This window comes from Phyllobates terribilis, unplaced genomic scaffold (genome assembly GCF_046119375.1).
Source record: "Phyllobates terribilis strain yellow unplaced genomic scaffold, ASM4611937v1 Scaffold_7__3_contigs__length_470593459, whole genome shotgun sequence".
NCBI classification, from domain to species: domain Eukaryota; kingdom Metazoa; phylum Chordata; class Amphibia; order Anura; family Dendrobatidae; genus Phyllobates; species Phyllobates terribilis.
Genome location: NW_027362767.1, coordinates 433,148,202 through 433,166,752, shown reverse-complemented (window position 1 = coordinate 433,166,752; position 18,551 = coordinate 433,148,202). Strand labels below are relative to the sequence as shown.

Here is an 18,551-nt window from a genome sequence, read left to right as displayed (position 1 = left end):
CTGCCGCAGGTGACAAAAAACCCCGCACCATGCTAAGAAATTCCGACACAACATCGCTCACCCGTTCACTACCCGTCGCCCTATCAGCCGCCAAGCCCCTCTGAAAATACCGCTCCCTCTGATCTACATCATCCGCATTCCCCCGAGGCGCATTTAAACCATGTGACTTACCAGGCCGACTACGAGGAAGCCTCGGAACAGCCGTTTCGTGTCCTCCGCGGCTATCGTCCCCACTCTCTTCACTGCCAGATGAAATCTGGCCCTCTTCTTCAGAGGCAGAGTCAGGCTCGGGGACATCGCCAGGTAAACCCAACGGAGTCAACCCACCGCTAGACCTGGACCTCCTATCCACAATAGCGCGCTGTCTGGGAGGAGGAGAGACTTCAGCTGCACGCCTGCAGCCCGCATCCCTAGCAGCAATCTGCCCTCTCCCATGGACATCGCACCGGTCCTCGGTGCTACCGACATCCTGGGTGGGTCGTCTCCTGGCCCCCCGCACTGGTCTTCCCGATCTCCGCCGCCGGGGTCCTGCTGATCCTGACGCCTGGGCCCGATGCGGTTGCATCTGCCGTTCTTCTGGGTCAGCTCCAACTGACCGGTACTCCTTTGCTTTCCCTGCTGCATGGGCCCGGCACGGCTGTGCCTGCCGCTCACCTGAAATAGCTCCGGCTGACCTATTCACCCTCCTGCCTCCTTCTGCTCCCTGGGTCCGGCATCCTTCAGGCTCAGCTCTCCTTCCCCTGGCTGCTCGCTGGACCCGAAGTGGATGCCCCGGCCGTTCATATAATGTATCTCTCCCTCCTTGAGTAGCAGAGGCCCTGCTCTCCTGAGCAGCCTGCACTTCCTGGATAGTGGTGCCACATGACCGGGATGACCTCACAGGGGGGCGGAGCCAACGACGTCACTCACCCCGGCCTCTGGATGATGCTGACGCTGAGAGCTTCTTCCAGAGCGGCGTGCGGCAGATGGGGGCTGGGGTTGTGCCTGTGATCCGGAGGGGTCCCTGGAGGGGCTTTGCAACCGGCGCCTGGTCCGGGGAGTCCCTTCCGGGCTGAGTCTCTCCGGCAGCCTGGACCTCCTTGCACCTCTCTGAGGTGCTGCGGGTGCAGCCACCTCTCCGGCCATCCCTTCAGTTTTCCATCGCTGCAGCTGATCCTCGAGCCACAGCTGTCCCCTGCTCTCAGCCAAGGAACGGATCTCCTGGAAAAGAGCCTCCATTCCTCAGGACCCGACGTAGATTCACGTACGTTAAACTTTTCCCGAATGGACTACCCCTACCACCCCTCACCTTATATACCCCCCACAGAGATACCCCCCACTAGCCAATCAGATAACCCCGCACTATCCCCCTGCCCCTATACTCCTCCCCTACAAATTTGCGCCCAAAACTCTATTCCTTAGATTAACCCCTTACCACCCCAAATTACGGCCTAGCAGACCTCCTGAGTCATGCGGCCCTCCCCTTAAGCCCCCTATGAGGGGATGCAGTCCGGGCCATACTTTCTTGCTACTTCTTCTATCTCTGCACTCCAGCTGTTTAGGTAGTAATTACTTGATGTAGAACTTATTCTAGAACTTTCTTTAACCCTTAAATTCTTCTGTCGCTACACATTCTTCAACTTGTGACCATCTAATAGACAATGCTTCCTATCTCCTCAGTAGCTTAACAATAACTGCATCACAATCAGGAACTAACTGCCTATGTGCCCATGTAACTCCTCCCCACCTGGGCAGGTACTGACTGTTAACCCTGTCACAGCCTAACAAACTGCTGCAGAGCAAAGTACATAAAGAATCACATACAAAACAGGTTATGGTAATACATTAATACAAGAAAACTTCAAAGACGGTGTCAGAACAACTTCTCCACCTTTACACATGTACATTGATATGTAGGATGTGTGACATGTTACATAGAGTACATATATAATGTACTAGCTTTTACCCGCGGCTTCGCTTGCGTGGAATTTGGTCTGCCACATTAAGTTTCGTGACAGATCATTTTAATAGTAAAAAAAAATAATCTTAATAGTAAAAAAAAATAATCTTATTTAGTTACTCGTACATCCAAAATTTCAGATGTCTAACTTCAAAACTGACGGATTCCATACAATCTTTGAACCCCTATAATATGAAGAGGGAAACTCTTGAGGGTGGAATTATCAAAATTCCTTTCTTAGTGCTCATTTAAGCTATAATAGAACCTATCTGCAAATTTCAAGATGCTAAGTTCAGTGCTTTCGGCTGTGCGTTGACCGCTAGGTGTGTCAGTCAATCAGGTTTACAGTTTTATATAATCTTCGCCTGTATGGTGTGTTTATAAAAAGTAGCCCTATGTCCTTCCCCAGGCTTGAAATTATCCATATCCAATTTCATCACAAATGGATTACTAAACACTGATTAATAAACAGGACGGACTGAAGTTACTTGCGTTTAATATTGTTCGTGTTAGTAAAGAATTAGTATGTAATTGGAATAATGGACATCTGCAGGTAATTTATCTATGTGTTTTTACTGCAATATACTCCTGTAAACTATGTTATTTCATTTCTTTCGTTCAGCGAAAATATGTAGATTTTGCGATTTAGAAACACGTGAGCAAGCTACGTATAGCTGACCGTGGGAAAAACAGGGCGTGCCTAAATGTATCCCCGCTACCTTCAAAGTTTGCCCTTGCGATTTATTGATGGTCATTGAAAATGCAACTTTAAGTGGGAACTGCAAACGTTTGAAATTAAAGGGTAAGTTATTGGGTATTATTGGGATGCGTGGTATAAGAATATTTTCACCCTTAGCTTCTCCAGTTAATATTGTGGCCTTTACAATGTGCCTGCCTAGTTCAGTGACTCGCAATCTAGTGCCATTACATAATCTCAGGGCGTCCAAGTTGCACATTAACAAAACGGATATACCGACCTTTAATCGAGCTTATGAGATGGGACCCCAGATAGCTCCAAAGAGTTAAGAAACTCCACGGGGTAGCTCGTACAGTCTTCAGATGACATGACTGTGTCGATGGAGTTGTAGGTTGTTGCATCGCTGGTTACTTGGTCCAAGATAATTTTATTGATTTTCGCAACTGTTTCATTTCTAGGTGCTAGTATAGTTCTTTCACATAGCCAATTTTCATCGTGGATGTTTTGTTGCAAATTTGGAAAAACTTGAGCAATAAGTGCGTCTTCCGAATCCACAACATGACAAAATTGGTTAGTGAATAGAACCATACCTTCTTCGTCAGTTTCGATTCGACCTTCACCGATCTCGAGCAGTTTCTCAGCGTACGCGCCCGACTCTAGATCACTGAATAACTGGACACGCATGTTGGTGGTGAGGTGCAGCTTTTCAACTTTGGTCCATAAATATGAGGATTTCAGACATGCGTTAATTTCGTCTGCTGCAGTGCCTCGCTCGATAACAGGCAAAGTTTGCCTAAAGTCCCCAGCCAATAAAACAACCACACCACCCATTATTGTTTGTTTACTGTGTAAGTCTTGTAGACAACGATCAAAAGCTTCGATGGCGCGTTTGTGTGACATTGTGCACTCGCCCACACGATTAGTTTGCACTGTTGCAACAGGAGGCCACGGGCGCTGCTCTTGCTGATATTACACGATGGGGTTTCTTCGTTCACCAGATTAAGAGGTAATTTAAAGACTGAATGTGCCGTCTGTCCACCGCTTAGCAATGTTGCAGCAATTCCAGAGGAAGCCACAGCTAATGCAACGTTATGACCGCTATGAATTTTTGCTAAAAGTAAATTAAGCAAGAAAGTTTTTCCTGTACCACCCGGGGCATCAAGGAAAAAAAGTCCGCCTTCACCATTCTCAACTCGTCCTACTATTTTGTGATAAATCTCTCTTTGATCAGGTAGCAAAGGTGGCTCAGTTTCGCAAACATGAGCGTCTAACTTGTTGGTATCATAGCTTAGCTCTTTTATCAACTCGTTCGACAGCTCTCCTCTACGCCGCGGTGAGGGTAGACCAAAATCGAACAATTTCTTTCCAGAAATTATTAATATTTTGTCCTCGATAAGCCCCAACGCCTCATTGAAACAGAGATCATTGTTAACGTGATCCATTCTTTCAAATCTGTGCATGATATCCTCTGATAACGCAGTTTTATACTTGTGCCAGAGTTGTAGAGGATTGGATAAACCGCAAGTGCCTATCAATATGGCAAACAGCTCTCTTATTTGCGCCGGTGAGCGACATAGCACGGCCTCTTCTAAGGTGGTATCCCAGTGGTTATCATCTTCCAACAACCCCATCTTCTCACACACCTGCCGAAAAGTAGCAAGTTCTTGACCTTCAAATGTTTTTAAATTCGAGAAGTTGGTTGGACCCCTTATTACATTCAGCAGCCATAACATTCAAAATTGCTAACGTGCACCATGTAAATGCGACCTAGAGCGTCTCCTGCCTTCACATCTGGCCAGCCATCGACAGGTGTTCCTTGTAAACGACGTTTCCATTGCTTCCGTGCCACATTCCAAGTATAGTAGCAAGGCACGTCAATGTAAAGTAATGTTTTTGCAAACGTATCACTTTGGCACAACAGGAAAAATGCAGTTAGTGTAGTTTTAGGTGGTGCTTCTAATCTCTCTCTAAAATTATTTTCCGTAAAGTAAACCCTCTCGCCATTGGGTAAATGAATCGCGAGATGAGTGACGGTTGGGTGTCTCTCGTGCAGAGGCAGACCTAAGATCCGCCACGCTGCTTCGTTACTACTAACATATCGGCCGGTTCTAAAGGTCTGCACCTCATCTCTTGGGTCAATGTTAACATTCCCTTGCTGGCGGATGTTAAACATAGCCTGGTCGCTACCCTTATTAATATATTTACAAATATATCTTATCGCCTGTACCGTATTACATTTAAATGAGAATTAAAATTTTTTGATAAGAGTGGAGAATATGGGACCACCCAGCTATTGTCCACCAATATTTCCTGTGTTCCTCTACGGGTTTTTATAATCGTCGTGCGTCCACCATTCTCTGGTGCTCTGCGCCTGTACAAAGGATAACCTTTGTCATTGGTTTGAGTATCTTTTAAAAGCTTCCTCGGATAATTTTTGGTACATTTTCCTTCCTTCATGCATGGCGATGAAGAATTGAATGTACCACATGGCCCGTGAATCATATTCTTTGTCACTGTATCATAGAGCTTTTGATCGGTTTCTGGGTTTGGTATCTCAGCACATATGATTTCATTAATTTGGTTCGGATGCAATTTTTCCTTTAACCACAGCAGTAAGTGCACATGAGGCAAACCTCGCTTTTGCCACTCGATCGAGTACATGAAGCATTGCATATCACCAAATATGTTACCTTTTGTAAGTAGAGCTACCAACTTCTGTACTTTTATTCTAAATACTCGGGCTGTTAAGTCATGTCTGTCCGTTGAATTTTGACCAGCCATAAGCTCTTTGGTGATTTCTGGCCAAGCGGGGTTGCAAGTCATTGTAATAAATAAATCAGGCCTCCCATAATTACGTACGTATGTGAACGCATCTTGTGTGTATTCGTGTAGGTATCTCGGGCTATTTACAAATGATGACGGGAGAATCACCATCTGACCTAAGTTATTTGGATCCAAATCCGCATCATTTCTTATTGCATCTTGCAAGTGAATATTATTTTCTGCGCGCAGTTTTTTTATATTTAAAGAAATGAACCTTAAGCGCTCACTTTCCATCTTTACATACATGTCGACCAGAAACTGATGAAGTAGGAGCCTACACTTAAGCATCAAATTAAAATCGCTGCGACGGACCATCAAGTGAAAGGCATAAAAATCTTTGCAGGACACCTTTTTGCTTGGCATTGCTTGTTTGGTAATTGGATTTATCTGAGGAATATCAATGCTGTACCCCTCTTGTCCTTTCCAAAAAATTATTGGGTACTCGAGAGCGTCATAGAATCTATGTGTATCGGGAACCCTAGTGAGCATGCCATCGCGCGGCTGCACAACGATGTCCCGAGACATAGTTTGTTCGCTACTAACTATTACAGCAGCTATTTCATTTGTAGTAGGGGCATTGAATCGTCTCTCATGTTGACCACGTGGTACACTGTCTGGGTGAATCACTACTTTGAAATGATCGTCATTGATCATTCTGTCTCTAGCAGTTTTAAATTCATGCACCAAAATGTTGTGGTCGTGAAGTACTCGTTGTAATTTTTTAACTATGTTTCTTTCTACGCTTTGCACGCACTCAGTACGCCTGTTGATTTGTTCTTCTTCATCACCTATGAAATAAACTTGTAAAAATTGTGGTTGCGAAATGGACGTAGGAATTAAAGAACCGATACGGTGGTATACTTGTCCTTGTATTGTAAAGGTCGGGCAAAACCCTGGCATTGAGACAATTTGATCTGCTCCAAAAGACGTCATATGAAAGCACATGTTGTATTTTCTTATATTATTTAGAAAAAGGCGAAATTCATCAGTTTCATTAGAGAAAAGCTCTTTTAAAGGTTGAACTGGCTCGTCTATATAAGGAAGAGCTACTTTCCCGCCCAAACAACACATACCTGCTGCTTCCTCTTTCCACTTAAGAGCTCCGCAATATTTGCAATCTATGGTCATTGCTTCTATTTTTATAAGCTTGTGAGTTTCATAATCAAGAGTCTCGTCATACTCAAATGCAGCTTTATTAAACAATATCCATGTATTTCTTGTAAATGTTTGACGTCGCTGTGCTGCCCTTTCAGCAACAGTGCGTCTGCGAGATTCGGCCATTTCATAAGTTTCAGTGGCTCTTTGGGACGCCATGTAAGTCGCTTGCTGCTGACGTCGAGCTTGGGACTGTTCTTGAGTTTCAGCAGCCCGTTGAGACGCCAGATACTCCGCATGCTGTTCACGTCGGGCTTGGGACTGTTCTGGAGTTTCAGCAGCCCGTTGAGACGCCAGATACTCCGCATGCTGTTCACGTCGGGCTTGGGACTGTTCTTGAGTTTCAGCAGCCCGTTGAGACCCCAGATACTCCGCATGCTGTTCACATTGGGCTTGGGACTGTTCTGGAGTTTCAGCAGCCCGTTGAGACCCCAGATACTCCGCATGCTGTTCACGTCGGGCTTGGGACTGTTCTTGAGTTTCAGCAGCCTGTTGAGACCCCAGATACTCCGCATGCTGTTCACATTGGGCTTGGGACTGTTCTGGAGTTTCAGCAGCCCGTTGAGACGCCAGATACTCCGCATGCTGTTCACGTCGGGCTTGGGACTGTTCTTGAGTTTCAGCAGCCCGTTGAGACCCCAGATACTCCGCATGCTGTTCACATTGGGCTTGGGACTGTTCTGGAGTTTCAGCAGCCCGTTGAGATGCCAAAAACTCCGCATTCCGTTCACGTCGGGCTTGGGACTGTTCTGGAGTTTCAGCAGCCCGTTGAGACCCCAGATACTCCGCATGCTGTTCACATTGGGCTTGGGACTGTTCTTGAGTTTCAGCAGCCCGTTGAGACCCCAGATACTCCGCATGCTGTTCACATTGGGCTTGGGACTGTTCTGGAGTTTCAGCAGCCCGTTGAGACGCCAGATACTCCGCATGCTGTTCACGTCGGGCTTGGGACTGTTCTTGAGTTTCAGCAGCCCGTTGAGACCCCAGATACTCCGCATGCTGTTCACATTGGGCTTGGGACTGTTCTGGAGTTTCAGCAGCCCGTTGAGATGCCAAAAACTCCGCATTCCGTTCACGTCGGGCTTGGGACTGTTCTTGAGTTTCAGCAGCCCGTTGAGACCCCAGATACTCCGCATGCTGTTCACATTGGGCTTAGGACTGTTCTTGAGTTTCAGCCGCCCGTTGAGATGCCAAAAACTCCGCATTCCGTTCACGTAGGGCTTGGGATTGTTCTGGAGTCTCTGCAGCTCTATGTGCCGCACAACGCACCGCCTGCTCAAGCCTTCGTTGCTCGGCTTGTTGAGACGTCTCATAACGTCTAATTATTTTCATAGCTCGGGCTTTATTAAAGCTTTGCGAAATGTTAGACTTACGCTTTCGCGGCATTTTTATAAGTACTAATTACAAAATAGGTACTTAGTAAAGCTCAAACAAAATACTAAAACAATCTAATTAGTTATATTACGATCGCTGTACAGACGATATCAGTTGTATATGACTGGTCTATGAGGAGCAGCTGTGGCGCGGTTACCCATAGCAACCATTCCCAGTGCTCTGTGGGAGCTGAGAGCAGCCTGCTGGTGCTGTGGGTGACATGCTGCGCTGCACACACAGGGCTGTGCTGCACACAGGAGGGGAGGACGCCATTTGTGTAGCGCTGCTGCCGGTGCTGTCAGGCTGCAGTGTGTGCATCCTCCATGGAGCCGCGCTCAGGTTACTGCCCCTCCCCGTGTGTGAGTCACTTCCCCTCCGCCCAGGTGAGGCGCTCGGAACTTTCCCGGCTGCAGCAGCTGGCGCAGGTGAGCGCATGTTTTATTATATGGAGTGTTATGTGGAGGGACAATGGCGGTGGGGACCCCCTGTGTGAGGACAATGACGGCCCGGTGCCCCCGGGCAACCTGCAGGAGGAAGCAGCTTCACACTCCCCCCGGGCTGTGGGTGCGGGCAGGCCGTGCTGGGACGTGTAGTTCCCTAGTAACCTGTTCCTGACATATGGGCTGTTTTCTGGGCTATTTTTTTTTTAAGTCTGAGAAAATGTCATAAATTATCCTTCTCCCTTCAGCTGTTTCCAGAGTGTAATGTATCAGGGTGAGCTCATGACTGACAGCTGCCAAAGTTTCTAGGAAATGTCAGTCCCTGGGGGTCGTGTGTGAACCCCCTGTGCCACACTTGTACCTGGCCACGGTATATGATGACCCCTGTATTCTGACTGTGGACAGGCGACAACTGTGACCTCACTATACAATGATCCACTATGGGCAAATTATTGTATTATCAATCTCTTCTGACTGATGTAAATCAGCCATTTAAATATCACCTGTGTATGTGTGTACAGTATATAAGAGTTTGATAAATATACTAAAATGTGCATTGTAAAATTGTAAAATAGTATCTAATTTAATTAAATTTATGGTTCACAATTTTGGTCATAGTGGCTTCCACATAAAAGGTAGATATATGCTGTCGCAGACTTTTATTTAGAACTATTCAAGACAAACAATTCTACGGTACATCATCTTTGTGTAACTCCAACGGTTTAGGCAGCGTACGCCAAGATAGCTCTCAGAGGCCAGATTTTTTTCGACTTAATTGACATGTATCGTTATATTACGACCAAAATTACATAAAATCATTACCAATTGTAGCCTATATGTTATTCCGATGTATAATCTATATTACTGTAAAGTTTCATGCAAATCCGTCCAGTAGTTTTTTCGTGAAAGAGTAACAAACATACATACTCACAAACTTTCGCATTTATAATATTAGTAGGATGAGGATATATGTATACCACACTGCCAGGAATTTTTAATAGGTGTTTTTAGGGGTAGAATGATGAAATTTTAAATATTTACTTTTTGCTTGCTGTGTCTAAATAAAGCATTTATATGAAACTAATTTATATGACTACTCTATGTGATATTTATAAATTTAATAAGGGAGGAACAATAGATGTTAAGGATGGAGTACTGCCCAGGACCCTAACACCTGCATTCATTACACCACACTTCAGAGGGCAGGGCGAGATTGCTCCTATGGTAGAGCACAGTCCCTGGTCCCTGGCTGGAGTGGGGGGGGGGGGACCAAGTGAGGGGGAACCATGTAGTGGGTGTGGGTGGAGGACGTAGATCGGGGGAGCACTTCAGTAGCTGTATAAAGAGGGGAGCCAACTTAGAAAGACAAGCCAGTCAGAGGAGGAAAGTGAGGGGAGCAGAGGCTCTGCAGGAGCTCTGCTCCAGAGCGGGCCTGAGGTGAGGCCCAAGTCTGAAGAGAGAGAGAGAGGAGCGGGAGGAAGGCTCCAGAAGGAAAGAAGGGATCCCAGGGGTACGGGAAGTGCTGGAGGCCACCCGTATGTCCGAATCTGCCAGGCGGTGGAGGGATCGAGCCGCAGAGGGGACCGGCCCATTAACTAGTGGAGAACTACAAGGCTCAGCTAGGAACTGGAGGCTGCTGTACTTGCAAGGTGTAATGGCCACATCCGCAATTATATTGCCGAGTAGGTGGCCACAGAGGGTCCAGAGGACTGCAGGTCGCCCGACAAGGTCCGAGGCTACCGGACTGGGACACTGGTTGCGAGGCGCAGGGCAGGAGGGTGAGAGCCAGTGCAGGAAGACGGCTGAGGAAGGCACACAGAAAGGGGCCCCGTTAAGTGCTCCTGAATTATCTGGGGGATTGCTGAGCCCCTGCTTGGTGAACGCAGCGTGACGTGGGAGGCTGTACATGTACAGTGCAGCCTGAAGAACTTAAGAACTGTGAGTAAGCTTGGAAGACTGCATCTGTGTCACCCTACCTGGATGCCACAAGTGTAACAAAGCTGTGTCTGAGAGCAAGGGGGAGGTTCTCTGGTCAGGGGAACATTAGCATGCAATGCCTCCTGTCTCAGGCCAGTAGGGGGAGCAGGCTGCCCCTATAAAAAGCTGGTACTGGGGACAGGGTTAGAGAGAACTGGACGACCTATCTGAGGATTCAGGTCCCAGAGCAGAGAGGGACAGTTGCATTGTAACCTAAGAGGAAGTGTGGCAGGAGAAAAGCCACAAGCCAGAGACAAGAGGCGCAGTGAGCCTGTCTTGGCAGAGAAAAGACTTACTTAACCAGACTTTGGTGTCTGAGGCTGGAAGGATTCCACATCCCCCAGCAGAGAACCAGTCCGCAAGGGACTGTACATTCCTTGGCCTAAGAAGCCTGGAGGCCCTGCCACAACCGAAGGGACCAGTAAAGCCGTACAAGGCTGGGAGCAGAAAGGAACCCATGTCGCAGGCCATACAGGCGAGAAAGCACGGAAAGCTCGGAAATGTGGGCTGTTATCCTATGAGGAGGAGATAGCCAGAAGGAGCGCAGAAAGCACGGTAGGCCTACACCCTCACCCTGACCAGGGCCAATTTCCCCGTTGCTCTCAGACATCCAGGTCCCCTCCTAGCCGGGACTGTTTATGGGTCAGTTTACCTGTTTCAGTAAAAACCCTGGACTACAACCTATTGTCTGTGTGCTCCTTGCTCCTCCAGCACTATCATCACTGGGACTCTCACTATCATCACTCCCACCATCCACTATACTGCCCTGGGGCCGCACTCTTCCCGTGGGGAGTCACATTACCCTAGCTGCACACCTCATCAGCCCCAGCGGTCTGCATGCAGCGGCGGTTCCTAATAACCGCAAATCCACGGGTAGCGTAGTCGGACATTATCAGCAGAACATAGCAGACTACCATTGGCCTGACCACCCTGAGCCACGGAACCGGGTCGCCACTACTACCCCCATCGTTCCCCCTATGGCCCGGATCCGAGTGCCCCACGGCCCAGGGGGCGAGTCAGCTTTGGCGTAGTCGGCAGGATTTCGTGCCCGCAACCACCGGGTACTGCGTGCCTGAAAAAGACTGTTGTAAACTTACCTGTGGAGAAGTTTCCCGCCATCCGGAGCCGATTCCCGCCATCAGACGCCATCTTGGACCGTTTCCCGCCGTCTTCTGCCGTCTTCCCGCCATCCGCAGCTGTTTCCCGCCATCGGACGCCATCTTCAGGATGCCGCGCGGGAAGAAGAGGGGCGTGGACGTCAAAACCGCGCGAGATCCGAAGCTCCGCCCCACGCACCGACGCTGCGCAAGGTCCTGGAAGGGAGAGAGAGCGACGCTGACATCATCAGAGTGCGACGCCAGGTCCTCGTCCAGAGCAGCAGCGGAGCCGCGGCCTACAGAAGAGGATCGTCGGAAGGTAGGCCACACTTCACTAGGGGGGGAGGAAGATGTCGGACGCAGAGGCGCCCACTACCACCAACGCAGCTGCAGCAGCGGTTATGCCCTTTTCCTTACCCTACATCCCGGGAGCGGCCTGGCTGCCCAAGTACTCAGGGGAGCCCCATGCCCTAACTGACTTCAAGGAAAGACTATATAGTTTGTTCCAAGTTTACCCCCTGACAGAGGAACAGAAGGTCAGCATATTGACAGGGCAGTTAACTGGCGCAGCCCAAAGGGAGGTAAAATCATGGCCCATTGAGGAGAAAGGGACTGTGAAGGGTATTCTGGCCCGGCTGCGGGGTACCTTTGATACGCGTACCTCCGCTGAAATTAAAATGAGGTTCTATGGATGTAAGCAGCGGGCACAGGACAGCATCAGAGACTATGCCCTAAATTTGCAGGAAGCCTTGAGGGCTATTCAACAAACTGACCCTGGCAGTGTGCAGGAAACGGATAAGCTGCTAACAGAACAATTCATAGAAGGTCTGCTGTCCAGCGCCCACAGGGCCCAGCTGCGCCTCATGTTCTTCCAGAACCCCGACCTGACCTTTGCCCAATTTAAGGACAGGGCCATAAGGGTGCTCCGTGAATCTGCAACCAGTGGCGCTATAAACCCCCGGCGCCCTGCTATCACCCACCACCAGGAGGCGGCGCCCTCTTCTATGGACTCCGTGGAGGCTGATGCACAGGCCCTGAACCAAGCCCCGTCGAAAGGCCTGCACCACCAAGTCCAGGAGCTGACCAGGAGCGTCGCGGCGTTGACCAGGACCGTCCAGGCGTTGCAAGTGGACCCGTCAAGACCCATCGAGCTGGCTTCAAGTCCGGAGGATGTCCCGTGGCGTCGACAGAGGAGGATCCCGTCGTTCCGAGGGAGGCCCACAGACCGCTACGCAGAGGATGGACAGCCCATTTGCCGTCGATGCAACCAGCCCGGACACATTTCCAGGTACTGTAATTTAAACGGGTCCAACCTGGGGCAGAGGGCCGACCCCCAGGCATAAGATCACCAGGCCCTTATAATTGGCGTGATAAGTACGTTGGGGGGCGCCCGGTTTTACCCGTGGTACTGGACGGTATCCCCATGAGCGCCTTGCTGGATACTGGGTCGCAAGTAACCACAATCCCTTATGTACTTTTTAAGCAGTATTGGACTGATGCTGATATCACACGGTATCCAGACAGTAACTTGAGCATCATCGCCAGTAATGGCTTACCCGTGCCGCAGATGGGGTTCAAGGAGATGACCATTAAAATTGGTAAAGTTGAACTGCCGGCACAGGGAGTGATTATTGTGGACATTGACCGTCGTGAAAGTCACCCTAAAATAACTGTGGGTACTAACATAATTGAAAATTGTCTTTCAGAGGTAATTGTAATTCTACAACAGGTGGCGGTGAATGCTAGTTCCATCCAACATAGAGTCCTCAACAAGGAGATAAAAGCCCTGATGAGACGGCAGCAGGTAGAACTGTCTGGTGGTGAGATCGGTAGCGTAAGACTCAGTGATCCATTCCCCATTTCCATGCCTCCCAAAAGTGAAATGATGATCTGGTGTCGGACTGCAATCGGGTTGAGAGGTAGAGACTACCAAGCCATGGTAGAACCCGTGTACTCAGACAGCAGGCCCACCATTTTGACAGCCCGGGGGGTGGTTGATGTCCGTCATGGGAGGGTGCCCGTCCGCATCCTCAACATTGGGGAGAGGGAAGTACACTTACCCAGGTACGCTACACTCGCCAAACTGTTTGTCGTCGAACACCAAGCTATCAGGGCCGTGGAACCCTTGCCTCCATCTCCACAGGCGGAGGGTAATGGCTCCCAGAAACTCCACGTGGGTGCTGACTCCACTCCCCTGCACCAAAAACAAGGAGTCTACCGGGTGGTACAGGAGTACGAGAGAGTCTTTAGTAAGCATCCGCTAGACTTCGGCAGAGTAAAAGGGATAGAACACCACATCCCCACAGGGAGCCACCCACCAATAAAAGAGAGGCACAGACCTGTACCCCCTGCACATTATCAGAACGCCAAGGGTATGCTAAGGGAGATGAAAGAAGCTGGGGTCATTAGAGACAGCTGTAGCCCCTGGGCAGCCCCCTTGGTTCTGGTCAAAAAGAAAGACGGCACCATGAGAATGTGCGTGGACTATAGACAAATCAACCGTATGACCCACAAAGACGCATATCCGCTGCCTAGAATAGAAGAGTCTTTAGCCGCACTAAAATCTGCTAACTTCTTTTCTACTTTGGACCTTACTAGCGGGTACTGGCAGGTTCCTGTGGCAGAGGCTGACAAGGAGAAGACCGCCTTCACCACCCCGATGGGACTGAGCGAATTCAACTGTATGCCTTTCGGGCTCTGCAACGCACCAGGGACCTTCCAGCGGCTGATGGAATGCTGTCTAGGGCACCGAAACTTCGAGATGGTCCTCCTTTACCTGGACGACGTGATCGTCTATTCGAAGACCTACGAGGACCATCTCAAGCACCTGGCTGAGGTGTTCGAAGCCCTGGCAGGCTATGGCCTGAAGGTGAAACCATCGAAGTGCCACCTGCTGAAACCAAAGGTCCAGTACCTAGGGCACGTGGTAAGCGCGGAAGGAGTGGCCCCCGACCCTGACAAGGTCACGGCAATCAAGAGCTGGCCAAGCCCCTCGAACATCAAAGAGGTGAGACAGTTTCTCGGGTTGGTAGGCTACTACCGAAGGTTCATCCCCGGGTTCACTAAGATGGCAGCTCCTATGCAGGACCTCCTGATCGGACAGTCCAAGTCCAGAAGTCAAAAGCCACCCTTCAAGTGGGATAAACCGGAAGAGGAGTCCTTCCGCCAGCTAAAGTTGGCCCTCACTGGGGATGAGATCCTGGCCTACCCTGATTATGGCCAGCCTTTCATTCTGCACACAGATGCCAGTAATGTGGGACTGGGAGCCGTACTGTCCCAAAACCAACAGGGCAGAGAACGGGTGATCGCATACGCCAGCCGGAAGCTGAGGCCCACCGAAAGGAACCCGGAGAATTACAGCTCCTTCAAGCTAGAATTCTTGGCGGTGGTGTGGGCCGTGACGGAACGCTTCAAGCATTACCTGGCCTCCGCAAAGTTCACCGTGTACACGGACAACAACCCGTTGACACACCTGGACAATGCAAGACTGGGTGCCCTGGAACAGCGGTGGATGGCCCGTCTCTCCAACTATGACTTCGTGATCAAGTACCGGGCAGGCAAAACCAACGCCAACGCGGACGCCCTATCAAGAATGCCTCACTTACCTGAAGGTGACGAAGACCCAGAAGAGCTGGAAGAGGTAGAACTCCCCGCGTTTCACCGGTATGGAGCCGCTCAACACTCTCACCGCGTGAAGGAGGAGGATCTAACAACTGTGATGATGAATCCCCTACCTCACCACAGCTGGGCCGAAACCCAAGATAGTGACCCTGCTGTCCGCCTGGTGAAAGATCTGCTGACCCGGGAAGACGCCCGCCTAGATCCAGATGCCCCAGAGGAAGCCAAGCAGCTATGGAAGGAGAAGAGCAAGCTGTTCCTCTACGAAGGCAAGTTGTGCAGAAGGATTGTCAACCACCGGACGCACGAGCTGACCTGGCAAGTCGTGGTCCCAAGGCGAGATGCAGCTATGGTCCTGGGAGCTTACCATGACAGAGCGGGACACTTCGGTTGGAAGAAACTGGAGTTCCTACTAAGAGGGAGGTTCTTTTGGGTCGGCATGAGAGGAGCAGTAGAAAAGTGGTGCAGAGACTGTGGCCCTTGTCACCTGAGGAGGAAGGACCGCACCAGCCAGAAGACACCCTTGAGGCCCATCGTCACCACGCAGCCTCTTGAGCTGGTAGCTCTGGACCACGTCAAATTGGCTCCAAGCCGGTCCGGATACATCTATGCCCTGACAATCGTGGACCACTATTCCCGTTTTCTAGTGGTGGTCCCGGTAAAGGACTTGACAGCCCAAACAGCGGCCCGTGCCTTCCAGCAATACTTCTGCCGTCCACACGGGTATCCGGAACAGGTCCTGACAGACCAGGGTCCAGCGTTCGAAGCTGAAATCTTCCAGGAGTTCTGCAACCTCTATGGCTGTAAGAAGATTCGGACAACGCCTTACCACCCCCAAACCAACGGGATGTGTGAGAAGATGAACAATATAGTCATTGATCTCCTGAAGACGTTGCCCCTGGAGGAACGCAGCCTGTGGCCAGAAAAATTGCCGGACCTGGTAGACATGTACAACAACATCCCGGTGAACGCTACAAACTGCACCCCGGCTTACCTGATGCGAGCTAGACCAGGTAAGCTGCCCGTAGACCTGGAGATGGGAGTCCTAATACCTGAGGACACCTCCCCGGATGCGGACTGGGATACGGAAAGGCAACTGCAGTACAAGAAGGTACAGGAGAGTGTGGAGAAGAGCCTGGCCCAGGTGAGAGAGAAGCAAGAAAGACTCTTCAATCAACACGCCCCTGCTGGTCCCCTAGAACCTGGTGAGCAAGTCCTAAAGCGAAAAAGAAGGCTACATAAGTTGGACGACCAGTGGGAAAGGGAACCCTACACCGTACTGCAGTCTGACCATGACAACCCAAAGGTGTGCGTAATCACCAAGGACGGAGGAGAAACCACTAGTGTCGTCTCCAGAGACCACCTCAAAAGGTGCCCCGAGCAACTCCGTAGTGCAGAAGAGGATCAGAGTGACCTTGAACCCGCAGAGGACAAGGAAGAAATGATCAGCACCGTTCTCGGAGAGTTCCCTCAGTCCTGGACTCGCATAAATGATGCCATAGTGGTACCCGTCCTGCATTTCCTGCAACCGGCACAGCAACAACCAACACCAGAGCCGGAAGGTGAAGAGGAGCAAGCGGTTCCAGAGGCAGAAGAGCCTGTTCCAGCAGCCCAGGAGAGTCAACCCTCTGCTGACAGTGAGCCTGCCATGCCTGCGGTAAGCCAAAGAACCCGCAGACAGCTGCCTGCCCTACCTGTACACCCAGCTGGTAGCTGTACCCCTAACGCTAGTGGGGAAAGCCAGGTTGGTCCACCACCAGACAGTGGGTTAAGGAGGTCAACCAGGAGCACAAAGGGACAGATGCCCGCTCGCTGGAGAATATAGAGTGTATTAAATTGTAAATAACCCTGTTGCCAAATGTTAAAATGTTTGCCAAAGTTACCTGCATGTTTATTAATAGTGTGTTTCAGTCTCTTGCAGCAACCGTAAGGACTCACAGGTTATGGACTTTTTATAACCGGGACCTTGTGTGGACTGCATTCTGAGCCTAACCCAGGAATGAACTAAGACTGTGAAGGACTTGGGGAAGGACAGACCCCCACCTGGTTAAGGCTCCCGTTGGTTCTGGTGATATGGACACCCGGTCACAGACCACACTGTGACCTAAAGAACTCAATTTGTGCGTCGTCTGTCTATTAATGTTTTATTGTTGTGCATATTGTCTTTGTTTATTGTTTAGTCCCGGAGTACTAAATTTCACTAGGGGGGAATGTGTCACCCTACCTGGATGCCACAAGTGTAATAAAGCTGTGTCTGAGAGCAAGGGGGAGGTTCTCTGGTTAGGGGAACATTAGCATGCAATGCCTCCTGTCTCAGGCCAGTAGGGGGAGCAGGCTGCCCCTATAAAAAGCTGGTACTGGGGACAGGGTTAGAGAGAACTGGACGACCTATCTGAGGATTCAGGTCCCAGAGCAGAGAGGGACAGTTGCATTGTAACCTAAGAGGAAGTGTGGCAGGAGAAGAGCCACAAGCCAGAGACAAGAGGCGCAGTGAGCCTGTCTTGGCAGAGAAAAGACTTACTTAACCAGACTTTGGTGTCTGAGGCTGGAAGGATTCCACATCCCCCAGCAGAGAACCAGTCCGCAAGGGACTGTACATTCCTTGGCCTAAGAAGCCTGGAGGCCCTGCCACAACCGAAGGGACCAGTAAAGCCGTACAAGGCTGGGAGCAGAAAGGAACCCATGTCGCAGGCCATACAGGCGAGAAAGCACGGAAAGCTCGGAAACGTGGGCTGTTATCCTATGAGGAGGAGATAGCCAGAAGGAGCGCAGAAAGCACGGTAGGCCTACACCCTCACCCTGACCAGGGCCAATTTCCCCGTTGCTCTCAGACATCCAGGTCCCCTCCTAGCCGGGACTGTTTATGGGTCAGTTTACCTGTTTCAGTAAAGACCCTGGACTACAACCTATTGTCTGTGTGCTCCTTGCTCCTCCAGCACTATCATCACTGGGACTCTCACTATCATCACTCCCACCATCCACTATACTGCCCTGGGGCCGCACTCTTCCCGTGGGGAGTCACATTACCCTAGCTGCATACCTCATCAGCCCCAGCGGTCTGCATGCAGCGGCGGTTCCTAATAACCGCAAATCCACGGGTGGCGTAGTCGGACATTATCAGCAGAACATAGCAGACTACCATTGGCCTGACCACCCTGAGCCACGGTACCGGGTCGCCACTACTACCCCCATCGTTCCCCCTATGGCCCGGATCCGAGTGCCCCACGGCCCAGGGGGCGAGTCACATCCCACTGTCTCTGTGATTATTGCCTGCGCCATCACAACCCCTGCACTACAACGCCCAGCACAACCTACCCCATCTACACTGCCCTGGAGCTAAGCTCTACCTGTGGAGAGCCACACAATCCCTGCTGCAGTAACATCAGCTTCAGAGGACTTGCTCCGCAGCGGCGGCTCCCTTAGCCACATAC

General features: G+C 50.3%; 1 protein-coding gene and 1 long non-coding RNA gene across 2 annotated transcripts in view; one reads left to right on the top strand and one right to left on the bottom strand.

The window, feature by feature from the left end:
• LOC141153327 (class I histocompatibility antigen, F10 alpha chain-like) overlaps positions 1-18,551 on the bottom strand; it is an 82,526-nt gene that overhangs the window by 20,955 nt on the left and 43,020 nt on the right. The window lies entirely within an intron of this gene.
• LOC141155260 (uncharacterized) lies at positions 929-17,865 on the top strand. The gene is made up of 3 exons (XR_012247531.1): positions 929-1,243; positions 2,562-2,741; positions 17,032-17,865. It is a non-coding gene; the product is annotated as an uncharacterized lncRNA (long non-coding RNA).